Genomic DNA, 13852 nt, shown 5'->3' with positions numbered 1-13852 from the left:
AAAGACATTAGTCCAAGCATCTTGGCCAAACACGTATTTGAGTAAGTAGATTGATCAGAGAGACCAGAATCCTCCATGAGGTTCACCTCACAGAGATTCTGGCAACTGAGTTTGGTGGCAGAATGTAGGTGAGACTAGAGGTGTGTCAGGTAGGAGTCAGATGGGCAAGAGTGAAGGAGAACGCAGTAGGAGAGCTAGTAAAAAATTATGTATAATTTTGGTGGGAATTTAAAAAAAAAATTAGATTTTTTATTTCCCACAAAAGAAATGTCACCTTTTCCATGAAAATCAACTCCCCCAAAATTTTCAGGTTTTCAAAAATATCTGGCAATTTTTTTTCTGTGTTTGAAAACCAAAACCTGATTTTCTTTTTGCCCACAACAGAGTCAAAAGCTGAACATTTTTCTATAAACATTTTTTTAATGAAAAACTGGAAAATTTCAATCAAAATGAATATTTTCTGAGAAAACTTTCATCTTGGTCAAAAAGCCTTTTTTTTTGTTCAAAAAAAGATTTTTACCAAAAAATAAAAAAGCAACCATTTCTATGCAGTAGTTACTGGTGTTGCCGAAATATTCTCTAAGGCCTGGTCTACACTGGGGGGGGGGGGGGTTTCGATCTAAGGTACGCAACTTCAGCTACGCAAATGGCGTAGCTGAAGTCGAAGTACCTTAGTTCGAATTACTTACCCGTCCTCATGGCCGTTTGCGGTGGCGGAGTTCCGGAGTCGACGGGAGCGCGTTCAGAGTTCGATATATCGCGTCTAGATGAGACGCGATATATCGAACTCCGAGAAATCGATTGCTACCCACTGATATGGCGGGTAGTGAAGACGTACCCTTAGGGCTTGGCATGTCTACGCAGGGAATTGTCCTGTAACAGATATTCCTAATTGACTATTCCTGATTAAATCCTTTTCTGGAAGTTCTAAATCCACTTTGGAGTGGATTAAGCTAATTTGGAATAAGGCACTCTTATTCTAGAATAAAAGCATCCACATTAAGTGTTGTTAATCAGGAATAGTTGTTCCACTTTAAATTTACACCCTATCTTAATCTGAATTAATGTCTCCATGTAGACAAATCCTTTCACTGAGAAAAATAATTCCCTCCACTGCAGGAATTTTGGGTGAAATTCTTTGGCCTGTGTTATACTGGAGATCAGACTAGACAATCATATTGGTCCTGTCTGGTCTTAAATCTCTATGAATCCAGTCCAAGCAGGAAATCACCAAGATACAGACATGGGCTTTGACAGTTGACATGCAGTGGAAGGAACAAACTTTGATGTTTTCCGGGGAGAATCAATAACATTTAATGTAGGGCATAAAGGAAAGACAGGATAATGTTAATGTTGCCACTCTGGAATACGGGGAAGATGGTGGTTTAGGGTCTGCTTGTGCTGCTGTAGTGAAATTATTGAGACAGCAAAGCCAGCATCAAGATGCATCCTGATGTATTTCCTTCTAGCTTTGGAACTACTTTCTTGCGCTGGTGCTCTTATTCAGAGACAACACACATACCACAAGATTTCCACCATGCTTAGCATCGTCCTTATTCTAACACATTTTAGGACCTTTGCTCTTGGCTGTTGTTAGAAGCTTGTTTTAACCCTATATCCAATATTGTATTCTGGGCACAAATAGCAGTCTGCCTGAATGTGGCATTTCCCATTCTGATTATTTCATCCACATTCTCATGTTACAAGTGATGCCTTCCTGCATCAAAAACCACATGCCGTTACTTGGGCATTATTCAGTGTTTTGCTCATTCTCAGTACCGTGGAATTCAGCAGAGTCCTTTGCTTCAATTTCCTCTGCGTGCGGGGCATGAAAATGTCACCTATGAAACCAAGCATTTCTGAATAGCCATCTGCATGACTGTCAGAAAAATCAGTTTCTCAAGGAACCATCTAGTTTGATCCGAAAGTCACAATGCTCTGATGGCATTTTATACAAGAGGGTTGTGAATTGTGTTACAAACTCACCTTCAGCTTAATCTCTCATGCGGAATAAGAACAATCCAGCTGTTAGTAGTTCTTGCAAGATATGTTGCTGCAAACTGGTGTTATCCTTTCAGGGAGTTTATTGTAGGCTTCTTTGCTGAAGTGTCACATCTAGTTAGTGAGTAAATATTGGCATCCATGAAAGTTACCACTGCTGGTGTAGTGAAGGATACTGCTCTGCGTAGGAACGTCTACTTACGGTGTACTGAGCCTGCTCAGTACATCTGCTGAAGCCACTGCCCTTCACTTCATCTCATTTGCTGCCAGACATTCCACAAAGGTGGGCCATTATTCCACTAAGTAAACTTACCTTACCAACAATTCAAAGTAGCTATTGTAGACATCCCTTCACTACATGTTGTGCAGTGCTGGGTTGGGTTTGTTTGCAATTATCATCACCAATTACATTATATATTTTTTTCAATCGTGTGGTTTTATCATTCTTGTTAGCAACAGAGTCCTTTTATAAAATGTGTAGTTTGCCTCCAGGGATAAGAGGGTAGCTTCTAAGCTGGTGCTAATTGCTGCAGCTACATTAATTTCAGTGGAGCTTTGATTTACACCAGCTGATGAGCTCTCCCAAAGTATCGGAGACTTAATTTTGTCCCCCTTCTGTTATGTGAAACAATTTAAACTCATTTAATTTTGTCTCAGATAAAGTATGTTCTGGCTGAGCCTAGTGTTAATTCTCTGCTCCCTTAAATTTACCTTTATAATAGGTTCCTATCTCTAAAATGCCTCCTTGAGAACGTTACTAAATTTGCTTCACTACATAGCCTGGTGATAGCAAAATCACTATAGAATCTTCTTGCTTGCAAAGAACTATAGAGCATTAGAAAAACTAGTCCATCTCTTATGCATCATGGTTCATTGATCTGTATACAAAATAAAACTCAGTTTCAATTTTCTAAGCGAGCCTGAAGCAAAGTCATTCCATTGCCCCTAAAATTTCCATTGCTGGGGTTTGGCCATAGACTGCTAATGTATCCTCTGTAGCTCCTGTTGGATATCTGGCAATGTGCACAGTGTATGATTTTTTTTGTACTACACCAGTGCCACCAAGATTGGGGCCTCATTGTGCTAGGCACTGTAAAAACACGTAATAAGAGAAGTCCCTGCCCCAAGACAAAGGGTGGGAAACAGGAAGTATTATCTCAATTTTATAGGTGGGGAACTGAGGCATGGATGGATTAGGTGACTTGCCCAAGGTCACACCGAAGTCTGCAGCAGAGTGTGGAATTGATTGTAGAACTCTTCATGAGTCTCAGGCCAGTGCCTTGACCACCAGACCCTGGGGTAAACAGTGCCCCCCAGGCATCAGGAATATGATCTGATGCACCTGGTTTATTTACAGGGCACATAAATATACTGTGTGATTTAAGGAGAATGCAGTTAGTCTCTCTCTGTCTCATGTACACTGTGCTGAAGGCATGCGGTAGTTGTGCAGTTTATAAGTGAATGGGCTGGCTTCCCCTTTCATTATGCGTAAGTCAGGAGTCACTCCATTGTGTGTAAAACTAGTGTAAATGGGAGACCTCTAGTTCTTAACCTAGGACATTGTTACAGCATACTCTTGCTGTAGTGCTATAGCCCTGGGATGTTGGCTAGAAGACATTTTTTGAGACTAGTTATGTATCAGCACTAACTAATGCACTTGTATCGTCACTCAGGGCTGTCCTTGGGGGGTGTGGGGCCCGGGACAAATCAGCCCTCGCCAGCTTGGGGGCCCCACTCTGCATCAGTGGCTAGGCTGGCGAGACAGAATCGGCCTGGTGCTGGGCCGCCCACTGCTACCGCGGGGCTGTTGTTGGCCATAGCACCACAGCGGCTCGGGGCTCCAGTCAGGGCGGGGGACTCGCTGCACCGAAACACGGGCAGCCAAGCTGGGCGCTGTCTCTGCTAACTGCCAACAAGATGTCGGGCCCTGCAGAAATGGCAGATTCGTCTTCCGGGACTGACCGCGCCGGCCAATCTCACTGGCCCGCGGGGCCCCCCAAAGTGTGGGGCCCAGAGTGGTCACTCCGATATGCCCTACCCAAGGGGTGGCTCTGTAGTCCCTGTTGCCTTTGGGCCACATTGTCCCTGGCCCTTTTGTTGTGCCTGGGAGGATGGAAGTATTCAAAGAACTTATGTTCTTCTCCCATAGCACATACTGTACAAGGTCCAGAAACACTGCACAATCCCTCTCTGAGCTCCTCTGGCACCAGTGCTATTCTGCTCAGCCCTAAATAAAAGGCAGCCCCTCACAGGCCCAGTTGAGTCATTTAAGAGCAATAACACTTATTGCTGGGCCAATTCTCTGCTGATTACATTTACTGGACTCCACTGGGAATGCATCTGCTGTAAGTCTGCCTACAGTTTGTCCTGCTGTTTTTGTGATAGTGTGTTGCAATTTAGACTCCCTCAGCAGCAAGTGAGTAAAGTTCAAAGCAATCTAATGCACAATGAAAATTGTTCATGAAGTGAAGTAGTATGAGCTCGGCAGTGGCTTTGCCACAAGCCCCAGGTGATAAATAGTGCTGATGAAAATATGAATCTTATGAAATTGATGGGACACCTTGCATGAGTAAGACTTAGTCATCTAAATAATAGCTTGCAAGATCAGGTCCCTATGTGAAAAAAAAATGCTCATGGAGTCTTTGTTATGCTCTCAGTTTCCATTCAGCGAGACTTTATTGGCATGATGAACTTTATTAGAGTAGTCTACTATGAAGTTTGGATCCAGGATTTAGGGATATACAGCTGTAGGGCACTGAATCGGGCCCCATACAAAAAATATACATGCACACATGCATCTTTATGTATTAAAGGAAATGTTCAGTTTGGAAAATAAAAATAAAGAGCCCATCTCTTCAAGTCCTGATTCAACTGTTGTTCAGTCCTGACGTGGCAAGTTGTAGTTGATGTCAATAGAGATTTTGCCTCAATGAGGACAGAGTGATAACTGGGGTCTTTGACCTGCTGCCCTGTGGTGAATGATGGTGGTGCGTGGGGAAACAGGAAGAGTGCAAAGAGCTCCACCCTTTTGCGGTGCTGTTCAGCAACAGGGGGCATCTGTAGCCCTGGCACTCCCCAGCGTGCACATACCATTTCCTCTATGTCCTCTTGTACATAAAACCCTCTAAAGAGACAGGGAGAGAGGTAGGGCCAGGCAATGGCCATCAAAGCTGGCCATTTTGATAGGAGACTGTGTTTAATGAATGAGGGGTGTAGCAGTGGACAATCTCTCTGGGATCCAGACAGCTCAAAGAGGAATTGCACCTGGGCTGGCGCATCCTAAACATGGAATTGTGCCTTCAAGGCACAACAGAGCCCTGAGCAAGGACTTTAGGACTGGAGCCCATAACACTTCACGCTGGTACCTAGTGCTTTTCATTCTCAGAGCTTGAAACCTGACCACAGCTTCATTGGAACAGTGAATCTCGGTTGTCAGCTTGACAGACTTTGACCAAGCTGATGCTTGTTCTTAGGAGAAAGTGGAAAGGGATGAAAGAGAAACGTGGCTTGTGTTGGCTTAACTGAGTACGAAGGACTGCAAGCAGATTGATGGTGCTGTCAAGAGAATGCTAATGCCACATTTCATTGGAATGGTCACGGAGCTCAGTTATCCATCCAGCCGGAAAACACATTAGCAAACAAACCAGTTTAATAGGGATTTCCTCTAATGATGTACAGCACTTATTAAAACCCAAAAGAGGGGGGAAATGGAAAATACCCATTTTGGGGACCATGCTGATAAACTCATACAGTACATTTAAATACAAAGCACTGGTCTGAATAACTTGCTACTCTGCTGTTCTCAGGAGGACTAGCGAGAAATAATTTGGGATGCTGAAGGAAAGATACAAGTGGCTTGTTTTAAATAATTTTCCTTTTTGATATTGCAGGTCATAGATCAAAAGGATATATATGCGCAGCACACCGTCTCCAAAGAGAGAGACGGATTTCACACACTTCCCGGTAACAATTTTCCATACATTTCATTAATGAACACACAGACAACAATGACCTTTCAGAGATTTAGAGCCTTGTCTGAAAAGAGAACCCATACAGAGCCCAAAGGTGGATGATGTCATTGTTAGGGAGCTACCAGGAGTGCCATTAAAAACAGTCCAGCATGTAATGTGGTAGTTTAATTTCCTATAGTATTTGTGATGTTCCCCATTTGAAGCAGAGGGAATTCTAGTACTATGGCACAGTGAAATACTGTGGCACCGAATGGACTAGATCTCAGCTGGTATAAATTGGTATAGCTGCATAGAGAGAATGTAGATAATAGCCAACCCTTGCGGCCAGAGCTGTATGGAAATCAGTGGTCTCTGCTCAGTATTATCTTTGAAAATCAGACCCACAGTTGTTGTTTTTTTGTTCAACGTGTCTAAAAATCAGGCATTGTATCATTGTTAATATGGTGCCAAAAATATGAATGGTGCTTTACATGCTGTGTCAAATAAATAGCATCCTTCTCCCAATAAGCATACAAACCAAGGACCAAATTTTCAAAAGAGCTCAGCACTCAAAATTGGGGCCAGATTTTCAAGAGCCCAGCTTCTAAACTTGCATCACAGTATTTGGCCAGACTTCCAGGAGAACACTGGCTGTGTGGTGGGTGCTGAGCAGGTTTGAAAATCTGGCTCTTATTTAGGTGCCTAAAAGGGAGCTGAACGCTTGACAATCCGGGGCCCAGATAGGGTACATTAGAGTGAGGAAGTGAGGGCAGCCCCAAGGGATTGATCCTGTGCAGCCTAAGTGTGGAGTGCTGTGCATGTAAACACCAGGGAAATGATCAGGAGCTGAGGCTTATAATTGCAAAACCTAATTTTGTATCTTTATATGATTTAGAACCCAATTTCCAGACTTATCCCTCTCAGGTGCTTCCACATGTGGGCAGCTAGATTTGCACTTAGTTGCCTGAAGCGGCTCTTAGGGTACCTCAGTGTTGATGAGGGTTCTCAGGTGTACAATCTGGGCCTATAACATAGATGTGCCCATGTTTGAAAAGCAGCCTCTGATAAAAGGATTATTGGCAGAGGCCTGCTGAGACACCATCATAGTCTCTGAATCCCTCACTGTGATGTTGGGTGTGGTTCTGGAGCACAGAGCATAGGACAAGTCCTATTTTGCCACTGGAAAGAGAGAAAAGCATTGGAGTCAATGGGCTTGGGTACACTTGAAAGTTGCAGCGCTGGGAGTTACAGCGCTGGTCATGCAGCTGTGCAGGAACAGCACTGGTGTGTGGCCACACTCACAGCTACCAGCGCTGGTGTGTGGCCACATTTGCAGCATTTGCAGCGCTGTTGGGAGTGATGCATTATGGGCAGCTATCCCAGCGTTCAAGTGGCAGCAACGTGCTTTTCAAAAGAGGGGGGTGGAGTGGGGTCTAGTGTGACAGGGAGCGGGGGGAGAGAGAGAGTGGATTTTTGGAGCCAACACTGTGTGTTACCTTCCTGCCTTGAAAAATCAGAACATGTTCCCGATCCCTTACCCTTAACTCTTAACTGCAAACAGCCTGCATCCAACACGACTCCCCGCTGTTTCACTCACTCCCTGCCTGCCTCTCATTTGATTGTTTACAGCCAGGTACAGATTGATCAAAGCAAACAGGAGCTCTGTTTGTTTTTTTAGATAAGCAGCACCGGCAACGGAGCTCCGCGCGGAGCTCGGAGTTCACAACAAAACAAAGAGAGGCTGCATAACAAAACAAAGAGAGTAATTTAGTTAAAAGCATTCTGGGATATCTCCTAATACCCTGAAGGCCAATTAAAGCGCTGGTGTGTGGCCACACTTGACGAGCAGCGCTGGATCACCAGCGCTGCACTCATTATACCCCAACCAGACCAGGTGTACAGCCAGCGCTGCAGCCAGGGAGTTGCAGCGCTGGATGTGCCTTGCAGGTGTGGACAGTTACTAATTGCAGCGCTGGAAAGCCTCCACCAGTGCTGCAACTTTCAAGTGTAGCCAAGCCCAATGTTTCCATTGCTCACAGGGCAGGGCTCATTTGCACTGTCCTTCTGTAGGCAGCTCCCCTTTTGTTCTGGAACAATCACAAAAAACATTAGACCAGGCAAAAGGTAAACATGACTCTTGCTCATCCCCTCATGCAAAACCCCTGATTCAGCAAAAGGATTCCGTACACTGTCCTCGTACAAACAACCCCAAGCCCAAAAAACCCAGCCACCAAATGCTTTGAACTCAAGCCTCTAAAACTGCAAAGTCTTTGTTTTGTGGTCGCTTTATAGCGTTCTAATCCACCGACAAAAGCTGGACGCCACTCTCTCTCTTTCATACTGGCCACACACAATTGCAGCTCATGGAAAGAAAGAAAACAGTCCCTCAAACTGCTGACAGCCTCTGGAAAGGCAGAGAGGAATGAGGCGGGGCTATTTGATTTTATTTAATTTGCTGCTGGTGGCTGGCATTTAGTGCCACACACTGCCGTGGAGAGAAGTCATTGGCATTTGAGGATGGGGGGCCTAGTTTCTATTTCTCCCCCCTAAATCCCCCAAACACATTTCTGATCCAAACTGGAGAGACAGCGACACACAGAAGAGGGGATCTTGGGCCTGCATAGCCTCCCCCAAGCCATGTATAGAAGTAGCTACCTGCGAGAAGTGCGCAAGGAGAAGTATGAGCGATCTGATGCCTATGATGAGCTCCGGGGCACCTCAGACTTCAGCAGCCTGGCCCAAGCCCAGGGCCTGGAGAACCTGCAGGAGCTCAACGAGAGGTTTGCCAACTACATCAACCGGGCCCGGATGCTGGAGCAGCGCAACACTATCTTCCGTAAACAGCTGGAGACCTTCCAGCGCGTGGATGTGCTGGCTGGCTTGGAGGAGGCCTTTGCTGAGCAGATTGAGCTGAACCGCCTGCGCGTCCGTGAGCTGTCTGCCGACCGGGCCAAACTGGAGCGTGAGGACAAGGATTCACAGCGCATGCTCGATGAATACCGTAACAAGTAAGCCAGCCAGAGTCAAGGGGTGCTGCCCAGCTCCTCACTCTGGGTGTCTGTTACCCTTACATGTTACCACTTTCTAGGGGTGTTTATCACTGTTAGGGGGAACATACCATCTTTCATCTGAAGAAGCATTTTGCTCTCAAACAACAATTTCCCCTTGGTCTGGCTCTAGAAAGCTCTCTAGTTAGATGCATTTCTTTAGGGAAGGGGGGCGAGTCCCATTTCTTGTTTCAAACCTCCACAGCCCCTGCTTTCAAATTGTGTTATTTGCTTGCTATCCCATACTAGGAGAAGGCCTGGCTGACAGCAGCATCCTCTAATTGCCTAATGAGTCCAAAAGCCATAAGACATAGCCCATGGGGCCAGGATCTGTCCTGGATGTTGGTGCATGGCTGCTATATTGCCCTCAGTGAGCCCAAGAGCAGGGGCATGCTCAAGGGGGAGGGGGCAAGCTGGGGCATGGGCCTTCCCAGTACTCGTCAGGGCACAGAACTTCTCTGGCCCCGGGAACACGGAGGCAGGGAAGAGCAAGCTCCTGCCGAGGTGCAGGGAAAAGCAAACTCCTCCCGGGAGTGGGGTGAGGGAGGGGAGGGTTGCGTGAGTTCCAGCTGGGGCTGGGGCAGGGAAGCATGAGCTTCTGTCAGGACCGGGGCAGGATGGGGGAGGAAAGAGCGAGCTCAGGCCGGGGAATGGGGGGAGGGAAGAGTGAGATTTTGCCAGGGTGGTGGGGGCACTGAGCTCCTTCCAGGGTGAGGAGTGGGGAGAGTGAGCTCCTAGGGGGGCACAGAATATGCCCCTCCAAAAAGAAGAAGAAAAGTGATGAACGTGACTAGGAGCACCGGGGAACCCCTAGGCTGCATTTCATGAGAGTACTGCTCTGTGGGCACCAGTTACTCCTCCTGCCTATTAGCAGTAGCATGGTCTTTGCAGGGAATGCATAGGTAAGCACCCTGTTAGCTTTATGAGCATCATGCTTATGCCTGCAAGAAGCACAGTAAAAAAGGCACAACCCAGTTGGGAGGCTGAGGGACAAAGGTGACTTTTGTCTCATGTATTTTCATGTCTCTCTAGCACAAAGCCAGTTTGCTGGTTATTCTTAGATGGTTTAAATCTATTTGAAAACTCATTCATGAGCTCTGTGCGAAGACTTAGATTGTGAGGAATAATAATTATTAATGATTTTGGCCAAGGCCCAGTCATGCAGCCAATAATGCAAATTTACTCCTGTACTAAGGTTATATTTACTATGTAAGCCCTCAAAAGGGGGTATATGGTGCCTAGTCCTTTGATCTTCTGCATAGCAGTAAATTTTACCCATTAAGGCATTAAATCTATGTGAGATGGTTGTCTTCAAAGGCAGATAGCACCTTGAATGGACATAAGGCTTCTTCCGTATGGGATGGTTAGGCAAGAACATCTCTTAACTCAGGCACTAAGATCCGGTCAGTTAGGAGCTGTAGAAGCAGAGACCTAGACCCAGCTCTGCAGATGTGCTTATTAAGGAGAGATGGTGGCCTCTCATAGCTAAGATTACAGTTACTCTACAGGACAATTGATGAGACTGATTTTGATCTCATATACAGGAGAAGAAAGAGAAAAACAAATCCTTGTACTTTCAAATGTTTAGGGTTAAGTCAAAAATAGGGATAATGTTACTGACCCCTCTGTAAAGTGCTTTGAGATCTCCTGATGAAAGGCACTAAAGACGAGCCAGGTATCATTGTTATTATTACTAAAAAAAAAATGAAGTAAATCAAGAACTTTTTGAAACTTAAATAATGTTAAATGTCTCCTTTTTTATTCCTCCCCCCCCAAGTGCCTAATGCTTTTTCCTACCCCGTCTCCTAGTTTTTGAATACATTGGGAGGTAGATTGAATCTATTCTTAGCTATTAGTGATATGTAAGAATTACTATGAAAAGTATGTTTGCTTTATTATATATACAGTAGCTTGTATTTTATAATATTTAAACATATATGTTAATTGTATCTTCAGATTCATAAAGTTATTCTCCCTTAGTAGGGTCTATGGGGATCTTGGACTGTCTGGGCTTGGTTCTGCAATCCCTATTCACATTGAATAAAACCTCTCAGGAGTAGTTTTGCTGAGATCACTAGAAATACTCACATAAGTACATGCTGCCCATTGTAAGGAATGCGGCAGTGCACCCTCCTTTTTGCGTCTCTCTTTCTGGGATAGAGATCCTTGAGTAACTACACCGATTGCTTTTGTCCTTCTGCCTCGGATCCTCTGGATTTAGCTTCTACCTGCATGTTGTGAGTGCTCACCATGACCCGCTAGAGAACTACAATCCAATGCTCCAGCAGAAAATACCAGAGCCCAGGAAAGAAAAATAGCTGATTAAGGATATGATAGGCACTAATTCCTTCAGGCAAACTGGGAAAGAATTTAAGACAAATAAGCAAACAGATATCCCAACAATATAGATTTGCAAAAATCAAGGCATAGTGCTTCTGGGATTTATATAAAGGAATTCAACCTGGATAGTTGACACAAGAACAAAACAGCATCACTAGAGAAAAACAGTTGCACCTGAAGACGTCATTAGAAACTACCATCCCTCCTGGTCCCCCCTTAACAATACAGGAACAAGATGAATCCTTTCAGAAACTCATACCTATGTAGCCCAAATAGAGCAATAGACTCAGACTTGGTTGCATTACAGGAAAAAGTGCTGTATTCCATTTACACTCTAAATCACTCCTCAAGATCAACATCTTTAACTTCCTGATCCTCAGAGCAAATAAATCTGCCCAAAGGCACAAAATACTCCAGACATTAATCCGATATCTAGAATACCAGTATACAGGTCATTGGGAAGAACCAATAAAAAAAAAGCAGCAAGCAAGATTGCTACAGAACTATCAGGCCATCAGACTAGCTCACTACAGTGAAATGTACAAAATGGAAACAGACTCTCCTTGAATACAGAATGTGACCATAAACTAGAGATCAAAATAGGGAGGCACAAAGCAGTCCAAACCCAGAGAGGAGTGACTGTGCAACGATTGTGACAGGGAGTGACAACAAAAGAATGGTCACACTGGGTCAGACCAATGATCCATCTAGCCCATATCCCGTCTTCCAGCAGTGGTCAGTGCCAGGAGCTTCAGAGGGAAGGAACAGTGCAGGGCAATGATCAAGTGATCCATCCCCTGCCATCCAGTCCCAGCTTCTGGCAGGCAGAGGTTTAGGGACACCCCGGAGCATGGAGTTGTTTCCGTGACCATCTTGGCTAATAGCCATGGATTGACTTATCCTCCATGAATTTATCTATCTTTTTTAATCCAATTATACCGTTGGCCTTCACAACATCCCCTGGGAATGAATCCCACAGGTTGACTGTGCATTGTGTGAAGAAGTTGTGTGTTGTATTGAGAAGTACTTCCTTATGTTAGTTTTAAACCTTCTGCCTATTAATTTCATTGTGCTGTGTGAAGGGGTAAATAACACTTGTGTATTCACTTTCTCCATACCATTCAGAATTGTAAAGGCCTCTATCATATCCCTATTGGTTGTCTCTTTTATAAGAAGAACAGTCTCAGTCTTTTTAATCTCTCCTTATAAGGAAGCTGTTCCATGCCCCTAAACATTTTTGTTACCCTTCTCTGAGCCTTTTCCAATTCTAATATATATATTTTTAAAGATGGAGTGACCAAAGCTGCATGTAGTATTCAAGGTGCTGTCGTACCATGAATTTATATAGTAGAACCATCATATTTCCTGTCTTACTATCTATCCCTTTCCTAATGGTTCCTAACATTATGTTAGCTTTTTTCACTTTTGCTGCACATTGAGTGAATATGACAGAGAGGCACTCTGCTTCAATGTGCAAAGTATGAAGGTGTATGAGGAAGACATTTCCTAAACTGACAGGAATCATGAAAAATCTCTAATAAAAAAGCAATAAAGAAAATCGGTCCTTAACCCTGGGAGAAAGGAGGGAAATGATAGAGATGGGATCATGCTCATGTAGCCCCCTGGAATGGAAACTGCTGACAAATGGGAGCATGGAGCTAGCCTGAGTGAATTGTACCTACCTCTGACAGATATTTAAGGGGTCTGTCTGGTTGTGGTTTGTTTTTTACTCTTGTATAGCTTTTCACGCCAATGGAGTCTCACTTTGCTGAATTGTGTCCTGTCTTAGCTGCTCTATGTTTGGTTTCTACTGGCTGGACTGTCCAGTCACTGATGTTTTTCTACCACACCCACTAATGTTACCCACAACTTAAATATGTTTTATGTCACTTTTTTGCAGTATAGAATACTTACTTCTTTCTGTGACCCAAAAGAAAAAATAATTGCTACAACTGGCACATTTGATTACCTGTTTTCAAATATACCACCTCCCCCACACTCCCCCACCTCTTACAAATACAAAGATTTTAGCATCCTGGCACTCAAACACACACACACACTGAATTTATCCTATTGACTTGCAGTGGTTTTCAACCTTTTTTGATTTCTGGACCCCTAAAAAATTTTGAGTAGAAGTGAAGACCCCTTTGGAAATCTTAGACATAGTCTGTGGACCACATGTTCTGTGGACCACAGGTTAAAAAACACTGTTCTATGGTAACCACAACCTTTCGCAGACCCCTTAGACAAAGTCTACGGACCTCCAGAGGTCTGCGGCCTCAGGTTGAAAAACCACTGAGCTAGATCACATGTCCTTCTGCAGTTACATTTTAAATGCACTAGGACTGCTACACTATTTGCAGAATTAAATCCTGATGAACCACTTGAAAACAGATCTTACATTCAAATTTATTTTTTGCTTATCTTTAACGGGATTCACATCTCTTTATATTAGCATGAATAATTCAGACTCTATGTATCAATGAATAATTTCTCTAGAACTCACTTAAGTAT

General features: G+C 44.2%; 1 protein-coding gene across 4 annotated transcripts in view; it reads left to right on the top strand.

The window, feature by feature from the left end:
* Window positions 1–13852, top strand: part of BFSP1 (beaded filament structural protein 1) — a 131037-nt gene that overhangs the window by 74027 nt on the left and 43158 nt on the right. Inside the window, exon 1 of one of the 4 annotated variants that reach the window (XM_045008326.1) lies at window positions 5936–5964. The exons of the other annotated variants lie outside the window; for them this stretch is intronic. The gene's annotated coding sequence lies outside the window, so the exon portion shown is untranslated. Of the gene's footprint in view, window positions 1–5935; window positions 5965–13852 lie in introns of those variants that run through there. 4 annotated transcript variants of the gene reach the window in all.

Source organism: Mauremys mutica, chromosome 3 (genome assembly GCF_020497125.1).
Source record: "Mauremys mutica isolate MM-2020 ecotype Southern chromosome 3, ASM2049712v1, whole genome shotgun sequence".
In the NCBI taxonomy this organism is placed as follows: Eukaryota; Metazoa; Chordata; order Testudines; family Geoemydidae; genus Mauremys; species Mauremys mutica.
Note: the sequence above shows the minus strand (reverse complement) of the source record. Positions and strands in the feature narration are given on the sequence as shown.